General features: G+C 43.2%; 1 pseudogene; it reads right to left on the minus strand.

Annotated features, from left to right (window-relative positions):
• Nucleotides 1-1,400: 1,400 nt before the first annotated feature.
• Nucleotides 1,401-23,988, minus strand: LOC112183601 (annotated as a pseudogene).
• Nucleotides 23,989-24,959: the final 971 nt, after the last annotated feature.

Below are 24,959 nucleotides of genomic sequence, written 5' to 3' on the forward strand. Positions count from 1 at the left end.
ACTGCAATTTCTTGGAGCTCTACAAAACAGACTCTTGTTGCTACCTCTTCGAATCATGCTGAGATTCTAGCTCTTCACGAAGCAGTACGTGAATGTATATGGTTGAGAGCCATCACAAAGCATGTTCGAAGCACATGTGGACTGTATTCCACTACTGATGAACCAACCACTATCCACGAAGATAATGCTGCTTGTATTGAGCAAATGAAGACGGGTTTCATCAAAGGAGACAACACCAAACATATTGCACCGAAATTCTTCTTCAATCAGCAACAACAAGAGCATCAGAAGATTGAAGTCAAACAGATTCGATCTGAAGACAATCGTGCAGACCTCTTTACCAAGTCACTACCAAAGTCTACATTCCAGAAGCATGTTCAAGGTATTGGTCTACGTAAACTATCTGAATTACCTAACATATAATTTTCAGGGGGAGTCGAAATCAGGGGGGAGTATCCTGAAGCATACTCACTTGACCATCGTGTACTCTTTTCATCCTTCGTCCAGGGTTATTTTTGTCCCACTGGGTTTTGTTACCTAGCAAGGTTTTGACGAGGCACATCTTTAGCATGGTCACCCCACTTACTGCATCCTGAAGATGCTTTGATTTGACATATATGCATTTGCTCATCTTTTCCCTTCGACCACGGGTTTCTCCCACTAGGTTTACCGGGCATGGTTTTGGTGTAGCAACTCTAATGCATACCTCTCGTAGACATACTATCTACTTATGATATTGATAAGAAGACTTCACCTATCTCTGTTGTGATACGACTACTCCACATTCACGCGCGTTGTGCTCTTTTCTCATTCGACCAAGGTTGTTTTTCTCCCACAGAGTTTTTATTACTTGGCAAGGTTTTTGACGAGGCAACTTAGAAGCGCTCAGCCTAGGCAAAACTATTGACATGAAATATCCAAGGGAGAGTGTTGTAAATAGTTATGGCTAATATCATGTAAATAGATGGAGAGTCATATATGCCTTTCACTATAGATTAGTGATTGATAGAATTCTGAATAGGAGTAATTGACGTTGTTATTAAACGTTGCCTATTTGTATACATCATGTACTCCTATATAAACCCCCTCATGGTGAGATGAATAGACACACTATCTCCGTGCGTCCAAACTCTCTCTTTTTCTGAAACACTTTTGCTTTCATTTTATAACAGCAGTCGAAATTGAAAGCATTATAATGATTGAATCCCAAACTTGTTCAAATATATACATCCCAATTTCTTTTTAGTCTGAAGTGACATCTCATAAATGATATGATAGATCTAAAAGCTCAATTCTGTTAAAAACTTTCCATAGGACAGCAAGTTTGGTAATAATATGGCTTGATGATAACCTAAAATTTCCCGTATGCCATTGTGACAATAGCACTCTTGCTCTATAGCTCAATTATAATGAACATGAGTGGTTTCATTCAAAAAGAGACAACCAAAGATGTAAAAGTCACGAGCTGCCTCCATATCATATTTGCATGCTCTTGTACAGTCAGGACAGTAAGTCACCTACAAAACAGACAGCAAATCCTCAATTTGCAAAAGCTTAGACTTCAAAGCATTGTCATCGATAATGAAAATGAAGGACAAGAAATTGCTGGCAAGTGGCAATACAAACCTCCAGTAACTTTGGCTGGAAAGGAGTATCAAGCATGACATCCACACCATTCATGGCCCTCGTCGTTGGACTTTGCATCTCAAGGTGCGCTTTTGCAGCTGCCTCAAAGACTGATCGGATCATTTTATTTTTTATTTTTTTACTTTAGAGTGAATATCAGACTTAGGGATGGCAATGAGAGGGTAGGGTAAGGAGATTAAATTATCATTCCCATACTCGACTTCATTCACCATCCTCTTACCCGTCCCAATCCCCGTAATAAGAAACTGGGGATTCCCCGTCCCCTTCCCCATGGGGAATTAGGTCCCCGTACCCGCCCCAATCCTCGTTTACAATATTACTAATTTATTATATAAAAATTTATACAAATAATTATTGATTATAAAGTAGGAAGTTAAAATCAAACATCAACATAAGATAAATTCTTTATTTCAATCAAACAAAAACAAATATAAGTCTCGCTTAAAATAGAATAATAAAAGTCTGCATTTGACAAAAAAATTCCACAATCAACTGCTTAGTATAACTTAACAACTCCAACAAGGTGAACTGAATAATATCAAAAATATATTGACAGGATTTAAATACTGACAAAAAGATGAAGTTTACATTTATTTATATATAATATCAAAAAAAAATGTATATATATATTTTAGATAATTCTTATTGGGTGGGTATGGGGATGGGAATCAAAATACCATCCCCGCCCCATACCTGATTTCAGAATTCGAATACTGGGGGTCCCCATCCCCGTTACCCGATTTCCCCCAAATTTCTCTCCATTAGGGTCGAATACTCGACTGGGATTATTGTCATCCCTATTCAGACCATTTAACTACAGCAAACACAAGAATAAAAATAAGAGTAAGCATGCTAAAAATTGTGGAAACCTTTTCACTTCGGAGAGAAGCAAGTAATGAAATAAACTAGACAGGTGATCATACATTCATACCTTGGTGCTCCTGTTCAAATTCTATCACAAATTCCGACGTGTTCACATGATTAAGGGTCCCTCGATAGTTCTGAAAGACATGGTAAATTGATTATGAAGCAAAACACATAGAAAACTTCAAAGTGTGTACTCTTTGAATCTACAACATAGTTTGCAAGACATACCATAATAGTAAAGTGAGTGTCATACTCAAAAAAAAAAAAAAAACTGTGCTTGTCTAAAGAATATTATTGGTTGTTTGCCGGTCTAACCTGAAATGAAAATAACTACTTTAATGGAGACATCTCATAGATAGACTTTAAGAAGGTAACTCGCAGACAAACTCTACAGACGCGCGGTTAAATAAGCACATTCATATGACTGGCATTGAGAAAGAATCTACTCAGTATCGACAGTGTGCATAGTGCATACACAGAAAGTGTCTGAAAGTGTTTGGCTCCAAAACCAGTTGGTGTGCAAATTGTCTCTTTTGAGCGTGTGCGCAGGTGTGCCAGCACCGTGGGGTGCAGTCGTCGGGGTAGTCCCTTGACCTGACTTCGTTTTCAAGCGTTGTGGACGGGGAGAGCACCAACCTCGCCACAGGATTCTTCTCTAGCCTTTTGGGAAATGACTTTTGCCTTACGGATAAGGACTTTGGGTGTGATCTCTTCGGTCACCAAATCGATACTCAACGTTGTAGGTTGAGCAAAGCAATCACTGGGAAGTTCTGAAAAAGCACGGGGTTTGCTAAAGCGTATCTTTAGCTTCGCTGGGTTGCGAGGGCGTTACCCTTGCTTCGCTGGTAGTATCGATGGCAGTAGCACTAGCAGGATGCTCTCGGGGAGACTAGGACTGGAAGTACGGTCGCCGGGTTTCAACGAGGTTGAAGGTTTGCTCCGGGGAGACTTTGTAATCGTTGGGTTGATTGATTCGAGAGAGAGGTCCTTAACTTTGCCGCTTAACCCTGTATTTATACACCTAGGGTTTCGACTGCTCCTTGCCTTAGAAGGATCATTAATTAAAGTTTCCTATTCAATCTCTGCTACTCGATCCCAATAAGGTCTCGTTCTCCTTATGGACTACGGAATGGGCGAAACTATGCCCCAAACCCGAGTAGGTTTATTTTTGGGCCGCAGGTATCGGCCCACTGACTCAAATCCACCAAAGGATCTTGCTAAAAATACTTTTGGGCTCAAACATTGCCCCCCAGGCCCCGAAATCAGGCCCACGAAGATGTAACTGATTGAAGGGGACTAAAACGACGCACCGGTCGCTTGAAACGATGTCATTAATGAAGGTCGTGTCCTTTCGTTTGCAAAACGCCTTTCTGTCGTATCGTTTCCCTCAAAAAATTCCTTATTTAAACCTTCGACCGCATAGGACCCATCATATCAGAAACCCTTTCAGTCTCTTAAACCCAGAAGAAACCCATTTTCCTCTAACATCTCCCTCGCAGAAACCCATAAATGGCTCCCCCAAAGAAGATAGTTATCGATCAAGAGGAAGAATTGAATGAAAAGGTTGCTCATACTTGGGGAACCAACATCGGTACCCGCATTCATCTCCACACATCCATCCATCGGCCCTTGCTCCTTCAATTCTCCGACCATCAAACCGGATTAGGGCCAGCGCCGCAAGACGCTATTCCGGCTGACGCTATCGCTCTCTATGGCCTACCTGTCCGTCGGCCCATTCCAGTCCTCCGAAGGACTCCTGGAGATTTCAGTAGTTGGGGTGCCCAGAACCACCGAGCCAAAATAGGGCATTGGCCGTCCTCTATTAGCCCAGCAGAACTTTCTTGGTATCGTGAAACATGGGTGCGAGATCTGGCTCGCTGGAATGCAGCAGGTATTACACATACCATTGATCTATGCTTTCGTCTTCCACGTGGCGGCAATCGTTCGCAGCTCGCTGCCTTTCTTTGTTTCTGGAATACTGCCATAAACACTTTTGATTTTAGATTTGGCCAAATGGGCATCACCTTGCAGGACATTTTTACCATCACTGGCTTACCCATCGATGGCGAACCTTATTTACATGGTCAATTTGATTATGTCACCTTCACCTCGACCATGGCCCAACATGGTTGCAGCGCTCATAGTGGCTCCTACCCACGATGGTTGGCATATTACAGTCAGGAGCACAATGCGACCGGCGGAATCGCTTTCTTGGAGTATTGGCTCTGCAAATTCATCTTCTGCACTTCCTCTTGCAAGCCCACTGGTACTTGGACTCTCCTGCCGATAGCCCTCTATAACGGCCGCAACGTCGGGCTCGGGCAACCAGTGCTAGGTGCCCTCTATCGTACTTTATATCAGGCCACTATGCATCCCTTTGAGACTAGCATATCTGGCCCCTTCTGGATTTTGGACTTCTGGATCCAGACTTATTTTCCATTCTTTCGCCGCGATGATATCCCGCTGCTTCCACCGGCTGACCAACTCTTGGGTCAATGGTTCAGCCGTGAGGAAAGGTACTCATCCCCTCCTTACTCCGAATGTTTTACCTATCTGTACCTTTTGGATGAGATGCCATACTGTGATATAATATTGGGGAGAAGGTTCCCGCCTCCGCTTGAAAACGAGTTTCTTCTCGGCGCTTCTCGCTACATTGATTGCGCGCGCTTGGCTTTTCACCGCACGATCTCCTGCTCAGATATCAGGATCACTGCTGAAGAACTTAGTTACGAGCTTTACGCTCCTAACCACTTCGCCCGCCAATTTGGCCTTGTCCAATTGTTGCCATTTCCTCTATACGACGCTAGGAACTATAACACATCTTGGCGTAGATTCGGGCCCCCAACTGGGCCTGTGCCGGCGCAAAGTATGCTCGCGCTAGTTGATCTTCCCGACTGGGCTACAGACATCGACGCTGTGGAGGGGACTGAGGAAGGGTACGAAGACTAGTGGAAAGAGGTTTCTGTCAATTGCTGGACTCAGCGGGATGACGAGCTCTTTGCAGCCATCTTCGGAGAACTGAGAAACCTATATACTGCCGACATTGAAATGCTCGCTCGCTTCTCTGAGGATGTTGCACGATCCCTGCCTCCTCCAGCAACACAACCGGTGCGAGCTCCACGTCAAGCCCAGGCTGTTATCGTAATCCGCGAGCCCCCTTCAGAAGTAAGTATCTTAGTTCATATTTTGTATCTTCTTTTACTCCTTTCCTTTCACTCACTCTTCGCTGTGTCAGGGAAATGTGCCACTTTCTGGCAATCACGCAACCAGCGCTTCCCCAGCCACTGGCCAGTCTGGAAAGCAGAAGACGGTGATCGCGGAGCCCGAAGTTGAAGATTCTTCTTCTGATGATGATAATCCGCAGACAGTAAGAACCCTTTGTTCTTAGGACTGTGCTTTCTCTGTGAGCTAAATCTAATCCTTTGAATCTGACAGGTTGCCGCTGCTTTGGCTTACAAGCGCAACCGCTCGGACCCTGGCACTGACCCATGGGAAGAGGATGTACCAATTGCTGATTGACTGGTAAGAAACGAGAAACCTACATTAGAATTTATTGGCCCCTTCAGTCCAATTCCTATAACTGTCTTTGCTCGCAGGTTCGTCGTCGGTCCTCTAGACAAGCTGGGGAAGGTTCTTCGGCCACTGGTGAAGGGACATCTGCGTCGCAGGCCCAAGCGCCCACTGATTCCGGTAATCCTCCACCTCTTGCCAGCATCGCGAGCGATGCACAATTGGCGTCAATTCCGGTGCAGGTCATAGACGATAGCTCACCTGAATTGGAAGAAGGAACAGCCCCTTCAGATGCACCGCTTGAGGAACCGATCGCCGCGCAACCCCTAGCACAGATAGCGCCTGGCCTAATTCCCGGTGAAGCAACTCAAGAGCCTGCGCCGATAGCAATTCTTCGCAAGCCTCCGGCCATAGAGGTATAGTCTCTTCCTGAGTATAATGCCTTAGTCCTTATTGTACTCTCTGTGCACTCTAATAATTCTTCCTTAACCACAGAGTCTTGATCCTGTCGGGGAAACAACTATCGCTGCGGAGGCACTTGTCGCCGATCCTGCCGACCCTGTCGGTGAAGACGTGGTTTTCCAGGAGCCTGCCCCCCATGATCCTGAAGTGGGAGAATGAGTGAACGTTGAACCGGAGCCGGAAGCGGCCCCTTCTATAGAGCCTCATGAGGCCCACGCTGCTGCTGCTGTTCCAGGTCCATTGCCTGAGCCCCTTTCCAGACTGGAAAGGTTAGTTTGCGTACTTGAAGTGGCCCCTCCCGGAGTTATAGATGAGGCGAGGGATGGGCTACAACGCCTTCTGAGTCCCGAGATCCTACTACTGGGCGCGTCCGCCAGAGCTTAGGAGTACTTAATGGTTCTTCTCCGCGAGCGATCCATCACTGAGGCTGAGTTCACCGAGATATATGAGCTATTACAGAATCTTCCCCAATGGATCAATGAACGAGCGGCCGCAACCGCGCAAGCCAGACAAGCTCAAGCCCACTATCGGGGACTCGCATAACAAACAGATACATCCCGTGACTTCTTGGGAGATAGGGCTATCCTCGTTAGAGACTTGCGGGTTACGCAAAATCACCTTTGGACCCAAATCCAGGAACTTCAAGCCCAATTGACTGCGGTGACGGCCCGGCTTGAGCATGAGGAACCCTTGTTGGAACAACCCCTAGCAGCCTTTGAAGCATTGTCTCAAAACCTGGCTCAAGCTCGCGAAGCGGCCCGGCAAGCGGAGCGAGCTACTGCCAATGCCAACTTCCGCCTGGATGAACATTTACTTCGCTTGACCCATGCGGGCCGAAAACTTTAGGCCTCTTATGTTAGGCCCTTTTTGTACAAACAATATTATTATCATTAAGTTAAATATTTAGCCCACTATGTTTGGCCCAAATATTACTTCACATTTCCGTAGCTTATCATCTCTTTATTAACATCGAAACTGTTGAAAAGATAATTCCAAATTGGGCTGTTTTCTCCTTGAAGACTTCCCCGCTTCCCACGCGGTTTCAATTTCTTTCATTTATGAGATTCTAGCATTCAATTCCATTGATTCTCTCATTGATGGCGTTGAAAGTACTTCAACTGCTCATCACGCTGCTGAGATTATTGTGGCTAGAACTATAAATACCCGCCCCTAGGGAAAGCATGAAGCCAAACAACTATGTCTTTTCCAGAGATAGCCTCGCAAGGCTTGCTACTCTTCCTTCAGTTTCTAAAATCTTCTTCCCATGATCTCACCCTTAGCCACAAATTCATAGGCTTCATGGCTTAATCTCAAGACCTGGGTAGGCCTCATGGCCTAATCTCAGGTCCAGTGGCATGTCTTTGGTTTCTGGGAATCCGGATGAACTTGCTGGTCTCAGTTAAACCGAAGAACATGCCACGCTCCTAACGCGGCAGAACCAGATTCTAAGGAGTCCGTCTCCTCCGATTGTCCGCTTGGAGCAGGAGGGAGAAGGGCGGAAGGCCACTTTGAGGCCTACTACTCTTCCTCCGCGGTCTACCTCCGGGGTTCGACTACGAGGCTTATGTTTTTCCCCTGGAGGTAGATGTGGTTGTGAGTCGGGCTCGCTCTGGATACCATCTCCAACCCGAAGGACAGTCTCCTGGAAGGGGTATGATGGATTATTCCTTTCCCTCTTCCTTCGGTACAGACGATAGTAGTTGCGACTTAGATCGGAGGATGATCTGGGTGAAGAGAGGAAGAGCACCGGCGGTACTGCCCAGATCCCCTTTGCCGTAACCAGATCCAGCAACTTTTAAAATTTGTGTTCCTTAAGATTTTCAAAGCCACATTTGGCCTTATAATTGCAAGTGTAACCATGTCGATCTGTTTTTTGTATGCCTTTGGCCGCAAAGCCACTTTATGAATGAAAAATTGCAAAAATTATTATCCTGAATAATAAAGCCTCATGTATAGGCCACCATGTACATTCTTAACACATAAATTGTCAAGGATAAACAAGTATGAATATAGACTTAAAAAAAAATATCTGATGTTATGTCTGATGAATACATAACATATGGCCTCATGTATAGGCCTGAATATATATAGAGTTGCCCCCCAATGTTCATCGGGGAAGCAAATACATGAGTCGAAGGCCTCAAGAAAAAGCTTGAAGAAATACAAGGGTAATGGACGCGAACTGATGAAGATTATAGTTGACCCCTTGTCTAGGGAGAAGGTTGATCAGGTGGATCCTCGAACTCCCAAACACTAGGGTAGTACTTCTTCAAAAATTGCCCGTTGATGGGGTTGCGATGGATGTCGCCATCCACGTCTTTGAGGTGAAAAGCCCCGCGTTCCAGGATACGATGAACAACAAAGGGTCCCTCCCATCGCGGAGTCCACTTACCGCGGCCGGTTAATTTCTCGCCAAGGGGTAAGATCGCTTTCCAAACCAGGTCTCCTCATTTGTAACTACGACCACGCGTCCTCTTATCATAGGCGTAGGCGATACGCTGTTTCTCCATTACCAAATTATCCAAAGCCGCTAAGCGCTGCTCACTCAAATCTTCATGTTCTTGCCACATTGCTTGGACGTAATCTTCAGCGATCAAGTGATGCTGCTCTTGTACGAGTAGGGAATGAACGTTGATTTCCAAGGGTAAAACAGCGTCATGACCAAACATGAGTGCAAATGGTGTCGTAGCGGTGGGATTCCTCTTGGACGTACGATAAGCCCAGAGTGTCTCATACAACATATCGTGCCACTGTCGAGGGTTCTCTACCAGCATCTTCTTTAACAGGTTAATAATAATCTTGTTGCTAGCTTCCGCTTGACCGTTGGACTGAGCATAATATGGAGTGCTGTGGATAAACTGGATTCTGAAATCATTGCAAAGCTGCTCGACAGGACCTCCCATGAACGCTGCCCCCCGGTCTGAAACGAGCACCTCGGGGATACCAAACCTACAGATAATGTTACAAAAAATGAACTGGTAGATGGTGGCACCAGAGGCCTCCTTCAAAGGTTCGGCTTCAACCCACTTGGTGAAGAAGTCAGTAGCCACGATGATGAACTTATGTTGGAGAGAAGAGTGGGGGTGAATCATCCCAATCAAGTCCAATGCCCAGCCTCGCGCAGGCTAAGGCTTAATTATAGGTTGCATGGGAATGTTAGGGACATGCTGGACTTGACCATGTGCTTGACAGTCTTCACATCCTTTGGCGAATGAGATGCAATCCTTCAAAATGCTGGGCCAGTAATGGCCATGCCTCCTAATGAGCTAGCGCATCTTAGGTCCTGCTTGATGGGCTCCGCATACCCCTGTATGCGCTTCACGCATTAATCGTTTTGCTTTGCGGCCATAGACAAACCGGAAGTCTATACCATCTTCCCCACGTTGTCGCAGCTCATCACCCCTGAGGAAGTAATTCAAGGCGAGAAAGCGAATCTTCTTGTCACTGTAGGGCCTAGTCGCTTGAGGTAATCGATCAGCGAGATGTGCCAATCAACATCAATAAGTTCTAGCACTACGACAATTGGATCATCGGGCGGATCAGGTCGTGCGAGCCAAGAAGGTAGTGTGCGACGCTCGACTTTCAGAATACACTCGCGAACCCCATACTTCAATGTAATGCCTGTGGCCAGCTGAGCGAGCTCATTGGCTGCAAAATTGGGTTCGCGAGGGATGTATTCCAAATCGGCGTCATCAAATTGATCTAGAAGCTCAATGGCGCGATTCAAATATGGTACGAGCAACCAACTTACACATCTATATTTTTCTTAAAGCTGATTTATTACAAGCTGAGAGTCGTCGCGGATCTGAACATCCCTCACCCCCAGCTCCAGTAATATCTCTAGCCTGATAATAAGAGCTTCGTACTCTGCCTGGTTGTTCGTACATTTAAACTCCAGTTGGAAAGAATAAGAGAAACGATCGCCCGCTAGATTCTCCAAAACAATTCCTGCCCCTGCTAACGTTTCAGTTCTTGAGCCATCAAAGAATAATACCCAAGGCTGCAAGGAGACTGTGGTTTGATACCACACTGCGTATTCTGGGATGCGCGCTAAATCTGGCCAAGATGTATTGGCGGAAGCTATCTCTAGCTCCTTCATTGCGGGTATCTCCAACGTAGGATGATGTGCCAGAAAGTCCGCGATGGCCTGTCCCTTTATAGCTTTTTGAGGTACGTATTGTAGCGAAAATTCAGAAAGGGCCAGTACCCATTTGCCAATGCGGCCTCTCAAAATAGGTCGCGACAACATGTATTTGACCAGATCAGTTTGGGCGATGATGCAGGTAGTAAAGGATAACATGTAGTGCCGCAGCTTGCACGCTGAGAAGTACAAAGTAAGACACAGTTTTTCCATAGGAGTGTAACTTGTCTCCCAATCTGTCAGTGTCCGGCTGAGGTAGAATATAGCATGCTCGATACCCCCTTCATCATCTTGGGCGAGTAAACTGCCGATGGAAGCTTCGGCCGCGAAGATATATAACTTCAATGGAAATTCGGCCCTCTGCGGAACCAGCACTGGCGGGCTTGCTAGGTAATTCTTAATTCTGTCGAAAGCCTTTTGATGTTTAGGCTCCCATACAAACTCATTCTGTCCCTGCGACTTCAGCAATGGCGAGAAAGGATGGATTTTACCTGTAGAGTTAGAAATGAAGCGTCTCAGGAAATTGATCTTACCCAGCAAACGCTGTAATTTTTTCTTCATTCGCGGGGGAGACGCGTTGCTGACTGCACTCGCCTTATCTTCAGAAACCTCAATTCCTCGCTGATGGACAATGAATCCCAGAAAATCTCCTGCTTGAACCCCAAAAACACATTTAGCGGGATTCATCTTGAGCTTGTGTCGTCGCATTCGCTCGAAAACCTTTCTGAGACCTGCGATGTGGTCCCCTCTCTTCCGAGATTTCACAACTACGTCATCGATGTATACCTCTAAAATCTTCCCCAGGATATCATGGAAGATTAGGTTCATGGCTCTCTGATATGTTGCGCCAGCATTCTTCAGTCCAAAGGGCATGACCACGTATTCAAAAACACCCGCGAACCCAGGGCACCGGAATGCGGTTTTGTGTCTGTCCTCTTCAGCGACCGGAATTTGGTGATACCCTGCAGTGCCATCCATGAAGGACAACAATTCATGTCCTGCTACGGCGTCTACTAACATGTCCGCGACCGACATGGGGTAGACATCTTTAGGTGTAGCGCGATTGAGGTCTCTGTAATCCACGCAGACCCTTATCTTGCCGTTCTTCTTGCGCACAGGCACTATATTAGATAGCCACTGATTGTATTTGGCGATCTTGATAATGCCTGATTTATGCATTTTTTCGACCTCCTCTTTGACGAGAACTTGAGTTTCTGAATTCATTCTTCATGGCTCTTATTTCACAGGCCTTTTATCCGGGAGTGTTGGTAGTTGATGGCAAACCAAATCCGGTGATAGGCCGGGCATGTCTTCATACTTCTCCGCAAAGCAATCCTTAAACTCTAGTAACAAATCGGTGAGCCTCTGCTTCTCGCTAGGCTCTAGGTAAGCACTGATAGCCACTTCCATAGGCTCGTCTACTGTTTCCAGATTAACTTTTTCATTAGGGTCTCTGACTTTGGGAGGCGTATCGTCCAGTGCTGCCGGAGCAAGCTGAATATCTATTTCATCCTCTCGCTCCTGATCAGAAAGCTCTTCATTGACGACCTCCAAGGTCACGATTCGATAGTAAGCCTCTTTTTCCACCAAGTATGATGACAGTCATTCGTATAGAGAGTGGAAGGCCTTTATCTCCTCCCCTGAGAGGTCGCAATCCATTAATCATTCAAGGATTTGGGCACAGCATGGCCAGGCCTCTTTAGGCCTTCTTTTGCGAGCGTAAGCCCCCACTGTGCCAATTCAGAGGCCATCACCCCTGTGGGGCGGCCTTTATCATCGATGCCACTAACCTGCAATGGAGTGATGGGTTCCAAATAGTACCTAGCATCTACATAGTTCGTGGAGACTGGGAATGGATGAGGGTTCGCTTTGATCACCTCAACTGTGTCTGTTTCTCTGTTCCACATAACCAGCTCCTGATGAAGTGTTGATGGTACGTAGTAACTCCTGTGTATCCAGTCTCTACCTAAGATAGCACTGTAGGCCGCATAGCAATCTGTCACAAAGAAAGCATACACTCCCTCCGCTGGGCAAACCTTAATGCGTAAGAACAGTAACCCTAAGGTCTTCGTCACAGTTCCCGCGAAATTCTTGAGCGTAAGGGATGTAGACTGGATCTTCTCCCTCTTGATCCCGAGCAAGTGCATGGTCCTGGTAGTGACGACATTAATAGCGGCTCTGGTATCAATCATGATTTTACTAACTTTGGTACCGCCAACCTCTGTTGTGATATATAGTGGTCTCATGTGTTGGACCATAGCTGGCGTTGGCCTGGAAAAGTTCATGAAGGGCCCTTTGTTCGAAGCCTCCTTTGTCTCACAAAAGACAGCTTCTTCCACAGGTGTCGCGGCCGCTGATGTGACCTGCAATGACTGCGCAGTCTCTCCTTCAGCTTCCACACAATCCTGAGCGGCGACTGGTAGTGCATACCTCGCAGGGAGCACATAAACCATATTGCAAGAGGTGTCAGTCATATCTGTCTCCTCCATGTCATCTTCCAAGTTAAGCTTAGGTTCCTCAATAGGGGTATCAGCCTGGAACTGCTTAGCCAAACAATCTACCAGCGATCCTTCTATGAGGCCCTTTACCTCGCATTGCTCATGTTCTTGTACCACGGAAGCATGTTTAGGAGTTGCTGGTTTCGGTTCCCTTGCCATGCACTCATCTGGGGCAGTAACGACTATACTCTGGACCTTCTTGGATCTCCACTGTAAGATGTACGTCAGTAGTCCTGTCCTTGCCCCTCAGTCTCTCAAAGACTGAAGATTTGACTTCCGGTTCTTCGCGAAATAACTTGCGCCTGACATGTGGTCGCCGAGTTGGTGAACTCTCCTTTCGCACGCTCGGCGATGTCCGCTCCTCAGCAATCCTGCAAAAAACACTGGGCTTAGATGCCCCTGTTAGCGAACTCGCTTGTTTGCTAAAGCTGCGGGGACCTCAACGGTTTAGCAGCTAATGCCTCCATTTCTCTATGATACTGCTCAGGTGACTTGACTAGTTGCGAAGGCTTAATCAGGTCCTGGTCCATATCCTTTAGAGCATGTTTAGCTTCCCCAAACCTGTACTGCAGTTTCCTCTTCTTGGAAGTGCTTATTTCCACTGCCTTCCCCTTTTCCGTGGTGTGCCATTTTCCTTCCTTGATGGTGGCGGTTGGCGCCGGTGGGATGTAAGGCTTGGTCAGCACATCTTTGCACTTGTTCGTGGTCTTCTCCTCATGCTTCTGATCAGCCGCGGCCGCTCTCAGCTACCTAAACAAATTGGAGTCCTTTGGGGATGGTGGTGACCCCATTTTCTCCTTTTCTCTCGGGCTAGAAGGCTGATAGTTCCGCGATGACGAAGCCCACTTGACTGGCGGTAGAGAGCCAAAGCGATATGTTTGCTCGACCTCTTCATGCGATACTTGAATGCCGCATTCTTCTTTGCATCGCGAGCACAGGACCACGGGCGAGGCTCGACTGATTGATTTAGCTTTATCCTTTGGGGGTGTTTCGTCCGCAGCGGACTCTTCACCTCGCTCTTTTGAGCTCAAATCCAAAGTCGGTTTCCTCTGCCTCTGCTTGGTCCAATTCACATAGACCATATTGATCCCAGTATCAGGGAAGGGGTCTAGGTCTACTAGCGCTGCCGCCATGACCGGAGCTTCCACCTGCAAACTGCCATTGTTAAGCCATACCTGAATCTGGTATTTGAGTTTCACACAGTCCGCGGTGTTATGATTCCACAAATTATGAAACTTGCAGTGCTTCTTCCCTTTCAGTTGTTCTGGTCGAGGAAAAGGTCCAAAATCAGTCTTCTCCATCTTCACGGCAATCATTTCGTCAAGAATCTCATGCGCCTTGTTGGCATCATACGTATATGTCGCGAACTCAGGTTTGGTGAAAGCCACCGATTTGAGCTTAACAGGTTCCTTGGAAATTTTCAGTTACTTCAAGGCTAGATTCTTTTTTTCGGTTAGCTCGTAGGCAGCGATATCATTCTCCTCTTCCTCGTCGTCATCTTGGACCACTTCTTCATTGTTATGATGGTAGTAAGGGTCGTAGGTAGCCGGCTGGTAGCTCAGGGCTGCTATGGTACGATGTTTTCCAGGCACGTATGTCCCCCTGGATGCATTCTTCCTTTCATCTGTTTCTCTGAGGAGATGTTCGAAGCTGCCCACCTCTATGATGAGTTCTCCCATCGACTGGATCATCCTGCCATGCTGCTTCTTCCGTTGACGTGGTTCCAAACCCTTGACTGCCAGCTTGACTAACTCTTTCTCGGGCAGGATGACGTTCAGCTTGGCCTTCTGGATCTGAAAGCGTTGAAGGTAGGCCACCGCTGATTCTGTAGGCTGCTGGGACATCTGGGTGAGAGAAGCCAGGTCTACTTCTGGCTCGATGGTTCCGAAAGTTTCTTGAAAAAGCAGTTCCATTGTGGGTCAATCTGCCATTATTCCCAGTCGGAGCTTGGAAAACCATCTAAAGGCAGCTCCTGAAAGAGAAATACCAAAGATCCAGCATTTAAGGATATCATCATTCTGGTACTAGCCACATTGTACCCTAAACCTGGCCAGATGTGTCGTTGCATCCTCGGTATCTTCCCCTAAAAAAGTAGAAAATATGATATTCTTATAACCCCTGGGAAAAGGTGCGAGCATGTGGTGGGAAAGGTCCCTCATAGACCCCATCCGGCTGGGCCTTAGGGTTAGCCAACCTGATCATCTCCTCTACCTCATCACGTCTTACGTATTCTAGACCCGGAGGAGAAGGTGGTGTCACCACAGTCTGGCGAGTAGCCTACACAGGTATTGTTTGGTTTACAGTCGCCGGTCCCTCTCCGACGTGTACAATGCGGGTAGTAGCCTGCTGCTGAAGAGTCACTATTGGCATAGGCGTCTCCTTTGACAAGGCTGTTATCTTAATCGGGTTGCTGGTATGATCAATCCCATAATAACTCCCTGGCAGTTCCTGATACACGTTTTCTGCCCCATCGCTGTCGTACTGAACGAATGTAGCCGAGTTAGATGTAGTTCCCACGACTTTCGAGGCCTGATGCTTCTGTCTGGTGGCCTGTCCACTTGACGAGGCAGTCTTTTCCTTGCTGCCGCCAATAACTAGCGCTTGCTCTTTATTCTTCAGCGGTGTAGTAGCAACAGTAGCTGAGGGAGAAACAACATTGCTGCTAGTCTTCTCACGTTGATTTGGTGGCATATACTTGCCTGAACCGGATGGCTGGCCAAGAGAGCCAAGGATAGCATTAGGATCCCTTAAAGCTTTGTTCAACACTTCTCTCGCCTGGGTCAATTATGCTCTTTGCATGGCCACCTCGGTTGCTAGTTTAGCACCATCTTTGCGAAGACCCGCCATAACTGACGCCGTCTGCTTGGTTTGGTTCGTGATCGCCTCCATGATTTCTCTTTCACACTGATTCTGCTCGCTAGCAATACTCGCGGCATAGGCCCTTATTGTGTTCTCTGATTGTGCGATCTGTTATCTAGTATCCTTCGCATGTCGGGTAATGCGCTGATCTAGTTCGCGTATGAGCTTATCTGTCTTTGCAGTCTCTTTCTCAAAATCAGCGGCTATCTTCTTGCGATGATTTTCAATATTTTCCATGATGATCGCAAACCTTACCTCGGAGGTCGCTCCTTCTGGAATAGGCTTTGGAGCGAAAACCTCTCTTTCTCCACTCTCCACTACAGTGGTGACAGTGGTAGGGATAACAGGCTCGCTGGCTTGATCAGTATTAACACTCTGACCCACAGTAACAGTCGGGTGATTCTCTCCTTGTTCAGTTGACATATTGGATGATTGGGACTGACGAGAGAATCTTTGAGTCACTTGTTCTTCAGAAAGACCACGACAGTCCGCGCGAGAATGCGATCTGTAACTGGAGGTCTTATGCTTTGAGCAATTAGCGTAAACCTTTTGGTAAGGGTTTTCGCTAGACTTCCCAATGGTTACATTCACGAAAAGACACTATTGCAGGTCCCACTGGGTGTGCCAAAATGTTTGGCTCCAAAACCAGTTGGTGTGCAAACTGTCTCTTTTGAGCGTGTGCGCAGGCATGCCAGCACCGTGGGGTGCAGTCGTCGGGGTAGTCCCTTGACCTGACTTCTTCTTCAAGCGTTGTGGACGAGGAGAGCACCAACCTCGCCACAGGATTCTTCTCTAGCCTTTCGGGAAAGGACTTTTGCCTTACGGATAAAGACTTTGGCTGTGATCTCTTCGGTCACCAAATCGATACTCAATGTTGTAGGTTGAGTAGAGCAATCACTGGGAAGTTATGAGAAAGCACGGGGTTTGCTAAAGCATATCTTTAGCTTCGCTGGGTTGCGAGGGCGTTACCCTTGCTTCGCTGGTAGTATCGATGGCAGTAGCACTAGTAGTCGGCTCGCGGGGAGACTAGGACTGGAAGTACGGTCGCCGGGTTTCAACGAGGTTGAAGGTTTGCTCCGGAGAGACTTTGTAATCGCTGGGATTGATTGATTAGAGAGAGAGGTCCTTAACTTTGCCGCTTAACCCTGTATTTATACACCTAGGGTTTCGACTGCTCCTTGCCTTAGAAGGATCATTAATTGAAGTTTCTTATTCAATCTCTGCTACTCGATCCCAATAAGGTCTCGTTCTCCTTATGGACTACGGAATGGGCGAAACTATGCCCCAAACCCGAGTAAGTTTATTTTTAGGCTGCAGGTATCGGCCCACTGACTCAAATCCACCAAAGGATCTTGCCACAAACAGAAAGAAATATTTTCGTAGGGTTCAAACTCTGTCGTAAAACTATGTAGCGGATACCAAATTTTCTCACTTTGAACAAGGCGGGGTGCTCAATATACTTCTGACATATCTTTGGTCCAGTCTCCATGAGCCGAATAATAGCATATAAATTATCAGTGACAGTTGTATCAATAGTTCGTGCCATGTTCCAAACTTTTAAGATCCACATATTGTTAAGCCCCTTTTACATACAAAATAGTCACCAATAAGTTGGGATAGATGTGTTTCCAGATCATAGGTTGGCTGCATCCACTAAGGAGATCCAAGTGTCAGGTAATAGGGGAAAAAATTCAAAATTATGAGTATGCACTACGGGGTAGGGTGAGAAGAGTATGAGATTTGACTTTCAGAAAACAATATTAATCAGCAGTTCAGCACGATGATGAACCTTGATGATTAATAAGTGATCAACTGAATTAGTATTAACACTAGCATTTGAATGCAATGTGAGACTGATTTGCTAACCTTTTGAACAGTATTTACTAACCTTCTGAACTGATCGTCTATTATACCCACAGCTTTCTTCAATCTTCATATCCTCATCCACTTGGTCACCTGTCCGTAGGATTTCTGCATCCTTTGGATCAGGTGCTGTATGCAGCACCCAGAGAGAAAGAACTGTCAGATTATATAAACTTCAAAACATAGAGAGTAAAAGTATTCTGAAAGAGTCCTTGAAGAAGTACATAGCCAGGGAGAATTTTTCTTTTTCACTTGAGAAAACAAGCATAGATCTAATGAATAAAATGTTATAGACAGAGTAAATAAGATGCATGTTAAATTATATATTAAAAAATTAAGCAAGGAACAATCGCATTAAGCTTGAACTTAAGAATTGCAAGTCGTACAAAAATTGAACTGCAATACATACTAAATACAAATTCTGGACGTGTCAAAAGTTCTTCAATTTGAGGTATATCGAAGTACACACGTCAAGTGTTTTTTCCAGTTTGATTCAAACTTTTAGTTGGACATGACACCAGCGGAGGAGAAGTTAAAACTTTTTGCTTGCAAGTGCTTCTCATACTCCTGCTCCAAGAATATGAATTAATATCAAGTATTTCAAAAAGCCAAAATCTAAAATAAATTATAGCTTTGACCCAAACGCAGTGTTTGAATAGGTAACCATACCCGAATAAAATACTTCTCTGGTGTAGCTGTAAATCTGGCAGAACGTTGCTCGTCCTCCCCAATACCAAAAAGATAATCAGGAACGCATTCATTACCTTTTTCAACATTCTTGATTGGCCATAATATACAGAAACTGAAAATAACAAATTCAATAATTAGTTTTCCAAAAAAAGAAAAAAGAAAACAGAATAGGAATTTTAGACTATTCAGAAAACAGAAAAATAAATGAAGAAAGACAAAGGACAACCTCACAGCTGATGCTAATGGCCCCTCTGGCATAAAGAGAAAAGGAGATACTCTGAAATTTGGCTCAGAGCTGAACCTAGCTCATCCATCACATACCTACAAGGAACTCCAAAACAAAGCATCATCAGCTTAAAGTACCAATTGTTTGTTAATTCATGTAAACTATATGTTTTATAAACCAAAAAAGATATAGAAATTAAACATAAAATACAGTGGTCTCGTCTATCTTCTCTTCGTCCGCCAGTCTATAATCACTCTATATGTCATTAAATATTGCCGCATTGCATTTATAACACGATCGGCAAAAGACTCATCAGCAGTCCACTCCGAAAGACGTGGCAGAAGCGCCGTGTCAACCACATGCTTTTCAGTTTCAGTTTCAGTTTCAAATATCTTTGATGCATTGACACCATTCAGTGCAGATTCAGTACAGAAAGATTAGGAAGAGATTCAAAAACATCTAGATCACTTTCTCCAAAAGGGCCAGGAATATCCACCTATAAAGCAAAAAACTTCTATATAACAAACAAGTTTACATTCAAAATAGCCTATGCTTTCATATCAAAATGTAATGTCCCACAAAAGAACATTTGTACTAGAAAAACAATATTACCTCCAGAGACTGTAATGAAGGAAAATTCCGTGGTACATATAATAAGTCGGCCAGTGAGGTCCCTTCTAAAGGATTTCAGATTTCCCCGAATCAAGACATGGCAACTGAAAAGGAAACAACAAAATGAAGAAAACATATCAATGAAATGCTACTAGATTGCCATTAAATGTTATTGACCAAACCTGTACGCATGACAATCTGAATCTAATAATTAAATGTTGCTATCATGTATATTGCCAAATAGAATATTACACTTACGCAGCACAAGATTGTAAAATCAACAAAAACTACTGAAAATTGTCGAACCTTTATGTAGGACAAGATTTTAGCTAATTTCAACCAAAAATCTCGAAAAGAAAGAAGCGTCTTCACATTAAGAAGAATAATTTGAATATTGGAAATTGGTATTCAAATAGGCTTCTTAATGATGGAATTAATCATAAATTAATCTTTTGGATATATCGGGATTCTCGAGCAAAATCTTAATTGGGATTCCAAGCGTAATATTCTTTAGTATCTCGGATTTTATTTCCAATTTTTATTTAATCAGTTTTAATTAGGTTTCCTAGTTTTAGTCTACAATAAATTATTCTTTATGTTTTCTAGTTGTATTATGTTTATGCTATGTGCCCTATATAAGGCACCTCTTAGACTATAATTTTATTCAAGTTATCAATAAAAAAAAAAACAAATATTAGAGAAGTTTCTCTATGTTTCTTACGGCTGTGCCCGTAATTGCTAGTGGATTCGAACTTATCTCATATGACTTTCAACGCTTGACGGAGCCTCTTACTATCGTGTACACCCTTCCCGCATCATTTGGTATCAGAGCGGGTATCGCCCGCTCATTAGCAGACGATGATCCAAGGGAGAAGTTCACTACCACCAACCTCAACGACGCTGGTCGTAGAGTATCTATTAAAGAAAGTTTCGTTGAAGAGGAACATGCCATGGGATTCACCCTAGGACAACCTCATCAATCCAAAAAAAAAAAGAGAAAAAGAAGAAACATGGAACGTTGGATATTCACAACACCGGATTACGACGACTTCCGAACTACATGTATCATCAAAGACAATGTATGCTCTGTAATAATTGACAGTGGTCTACAAGAGAACTTTGTAGCAAATAAAATTGTGAATTATTTTCAATTACCGACAGTGAAGCTGAGTGATCCATACTGGATTCCATTTGGGGAGGATGAATATGCACAAGTAACAGAGGTTTGTAAAGTTCCTGTCTCTATGGGAAAATTTTATAAAGAAGAGGTTACTTGTCATTTGATTAACATGGACGACACTAATGTGCTTTTTGGAAGACCGTGGCATAAAAGCGTCAAAGATGGTTATTGCAAAGACAACACATATTTATTTAGGTGGGAGTTGCACAAAATTAAAATCAAGCCTGGAAGGAAGAACATCAAGAATGACCATCCTGAGGTATGTGAAAAGGAACATGAAGAAGTTACTTTGAAGATTGAAGAGACTCATTAAAGACAAGGAAGCTGATTCATTCATCACATCGATACCCATGTCATGCATGCCTAATTGTGTTCAAGATTAACCCAAGGAGAAGTCAATGTCCATTCCTTATCAAGTGGAGGAGTTCAAGTTTCAAGATGCTTATTCTAAACTTGTCTACGGTATTGGATTCATGGTGATACTTTTTAATTTCGAGAATATTGAAGTTGATGGCTTATCATGTTTTATTCCTACTAGTGATCAAGCTGCATACAAGAGAAACTCGAGGTCGAGTTCTTTTCAAGTGGAGGAGACTGATGTAGGACAAAATTTTAGTCAATTTCAACCAAAAATCTCGAAAAGAAAGAAGCGTCTTCACATTAAGAAGAATAATTTGAATATTGGAAATTGGTATTCAAATAGGCTTCTTAATGATGAAATTAATCATAAATGACTCTTTTGGATATATCGGGATTCTCAAGCAAAATCTTGATTGAGATTCAAAGCGTAATATTCTTTAGTATCTAGGATTTTATTTCCGATTTTTATTTAATCAGGTTTAATTAGATTTTCTAGTTTTAGTCTATAATAAATTGTTCTTTATGTTTTCTAGTTGTATTAGGTTTATGCTATGTACCTTATATAAGGTACCTCTTAAATTGTAATTTTTATTCAAGTTATCAATAAAAAAAACGAAATATTAGAGAAAAACGTTTCTTACGGCTGTGCCTATAATTGCTAGTGGTTTATAGCTCATCTCATATGACTTTCAACGCTTGACGGAGCGTGACTTACTGCAATGACGGTTAGGCAGATCAATGATGCCTGGATTTTCCTTGTCAAACACTCCTTCACAAAACCCCAGTGCCCACTCGCCAAAATTGAAATTTTTCACCCAAAAAAAAAAAGTTACAGATTGAAACTTTAATTTTCTGGGAAACCAAACAGGGTCCTGGGAATTAGGGGACGGCTACAGCGCCTGTTTGGAAGCTGAGCGAGACAGGAGTAGGATGTATCGGAGGTTCGAGAGGACTCTGGTGGAGCTTGTAAAATTTGTCTTCTGAAATTTACGTTGGGTTGGGCTTGTTTGTTTGCAGCGCATTGGGGGCTTTCTCTGTCCCGAAGCTGTGGCATGAGAACTGACGAGGGTTTGCGAAGGTCAAGTGACCCTCCTAGCAATAAGCTAGCTACGCCCGTGCATCAATCACAAAAGCAGACATACACTTTCTTTTTATCAGAAGAATTACTGGTCCACCCCCAAGGACTAGGTTGCCGGCCTGATATCCAATTGTAAATAAGACCAACATGTTGCCGATCACAACATGTCACAACATGTGTTAAGTTGCGAGGTGCCATCATCTCTTACGTCCTCTAAATTCTTATGCTCCTACAACTTAACACGTGCAATGAACTTGCCAAGTTGTTAGCTTATTGAAAATATTCAAAGAATCAAATCCAAGATATTTCTCCCCTTCTCATGGATCGAGTATTTTAATAACTGGACGCCCAACTTTTAATTTCTGTGCTTCTGGCTTTGCCAAAGAACAAAAAGTTGCACAAAAGATTGCATAATTAACTGTTTTCAAATCAGAAGTAGTTCTATCCCACAGATTTTTCGGGACATTGTTATGTTAGGGGTGTATTCAATTCAGATTAGAGTTTTTATAATTCATGGATTTACTTAATCCACAGATTGTTTAAATTCTATATGGACTCTGATTGATTCTAAGGGATTGATTTACTAGTATTTGTTTAGATTTTACAAGTTCTTATGATGTTTTTGGTAGGTTAAATTTTTTTTCTTCTTCTTTAAAAGCAATGGATGTATGGATCCAACTATAATGCTATATCAGTGACAAAAAATATATATGTATATGGATTTTATCCAAAGTGGAGCTCCACTTTGAAATTAACGTGTGAAGTTCAAGTTTTGGGTCACTTTTCGATTGCATATCCACATCTCGACTGTTCAGTTTTTAGATACTAGTGTATAGATCATCTCTAAAAATTTTCAGCAAAATTGATGATCGTTAAAGTATCTAACTCGCTTAAACGAATGGATGGACTGAATTTGTCAACCTGAATCGTACTAGCTTTAAGGCAATTATCAATGTCTTAACGATCATCATTTTGGCTGAAAATTTGCAGAGACGATCTATACACTAGTACCTAAAAACTGAACGGTCGAGATGTGGATATGCGATCGAAAAGTGACCCAAAACTCGAACTTCACACATTAATTTTCAAAGCGGAGCTCCGCTCTGGATAGGATCTGTATGTGTGTGTGTGTGTGTGTGTGTGTGTATATATATATATATATATATATATAACCATTCTTTATGTTGTGTATAATGATATATGAATAATAAGAGAAAACTAATCAACCAAAATGTTACACAAAAAATAAAGTAGTAAACTAATGACATAATTTATTTCATATCTTATTTACAAAAGAAGCATGTGTGTATGTGACGGTCTGTTATGGTTTTAGATGAATATATGTATATATATCGGCACCCGGCTTCGAGTTTGATTTGAAAAAGAAAAAAAGAAACATGTGTGTATGTATCATCTTAACAATACCATTGAAAGTGAGCTTAATTATCTAGAAGGATTAAGGCTTCCAGAGCTATAGTGATAAAAAAAAAAAAATTATTAGATGAGATTTGGGGCAGAGGCACAGGAGGATAGTGGGAAGATAGGTCTAAAACAAAATTGATGAGTGTTACCTATTGAGAGCTGCTTCTTCTTCTTCTTCTCTTTTGTTTTTTTTTTTTTTTTTGGTTACAAACGGGACCTAAAAGGCCCAAACAAAAGCAAAAAAAGAAACTAAGAACTGGAACAAAAACCAGTCCTCCTAGCTCTAGTTACATCAGACAAATCATCCAAGAAGGTTTGGGCAGCATGAGCAGGGGGATTGTCAAAAGTGACCAATCCAAGTTCATGAAAAATGCTATTCTTGGCAAGGGCATCAGCAGTCCTGTTACATTCTCTGAAGATGTGAGTCAGCTTGACATTCTGAAACTTGGCCATCAGTAGATCACAGCCAGCAAGCATAGAACCAAGGGGATGCAGAGAATTGTCAGAATTTTGCATAAGTTGAACCAGGACAGCCGAATCCGATTCAATCTCCAGATTAGTAATGTTATGCATTGAGGCTAACTTTGGTGAAGAGCTTCCTCATTTTTTGAGTGAGAAAGAATCCATCAAAATCTCTTGGAAACTGGTTGGATTGTTTTTGAGTTTTGATATGTATAAAAAACACTATAAAATCCTCCAAAATCCAACATTTAATGAAATTCTTAAAAATCCGTATACTTTTGAATATCTGCATATTTGAATGGATAATTTTAAATCTGAATTGAATACATCAAGATTTTAAAGAATTGTTTAAAATCTGAATTGAATACCCATAGACTTTCAAAATACAAAAAAATCTTGTAGACTCTTAAATGAATACACCCCCCTTAGAAACCAAGTCTCCCCAAAGCTTGATATGAAATGGGTTTAGTGTTTGCTCATCACTTTGATCCCATATTGGGATTCTCTAGTTGGAGAGTTTAAAGAGATGTAGTACATTTTCACCGATATAAACATCTTAATCAATTAAAATTATCATACGTCACCACTTATCTAGCCGGAGAAAATTTCAAATAAAATTAGAGAAAAATTTGACTTTTACTTTTTGTATGTTTTTCTCCAAATGCAATATTTCAGTCCACCTATTTCTCATCATAAAATTTAAACAAAAACGTGGAGCTGCTCTTATAGAACGTACAACCTAAATACAACCTACGGCTATGGATTATATACATATTCCGAACTTTATTCAATGTTCATAGAATAACTCAACAACCTAAGTGAAATATACGGCTACGGATTGATATTCATATTCAGAACTCATTTAATATTTTGCACTTGAACTAGGTCAGAGACATTTGCTACTGCCAATTAAGAAATCCAGAAAGATCGTAGATATTATGGTATGGAAAAACCATGTTCTGATTTCTGAAACCCGCAAATAAACATAAACGGAACACAATATGATAAGCCTGGCTGGGACCCCATTATCGTCCTTTTTCCCTTACGGTAGGGCAATCACCAGTAGAAGGAAACATCCCCAT

The sequence above is a fragment of the Rosa chinensis genome, chromosome 2 (assembly GCF_002994745.2).
Source record: "Rosa chinensis cultivar Old Blush chromosome 2, RchiOBHm-V2, whole genome shotgun sequence".
NCBI lineage: Eukaryota > Viridiplantae > Streptophyta > Magnoliopsida > Rosales > Rosaceae > Rosa > Rosa chinensis.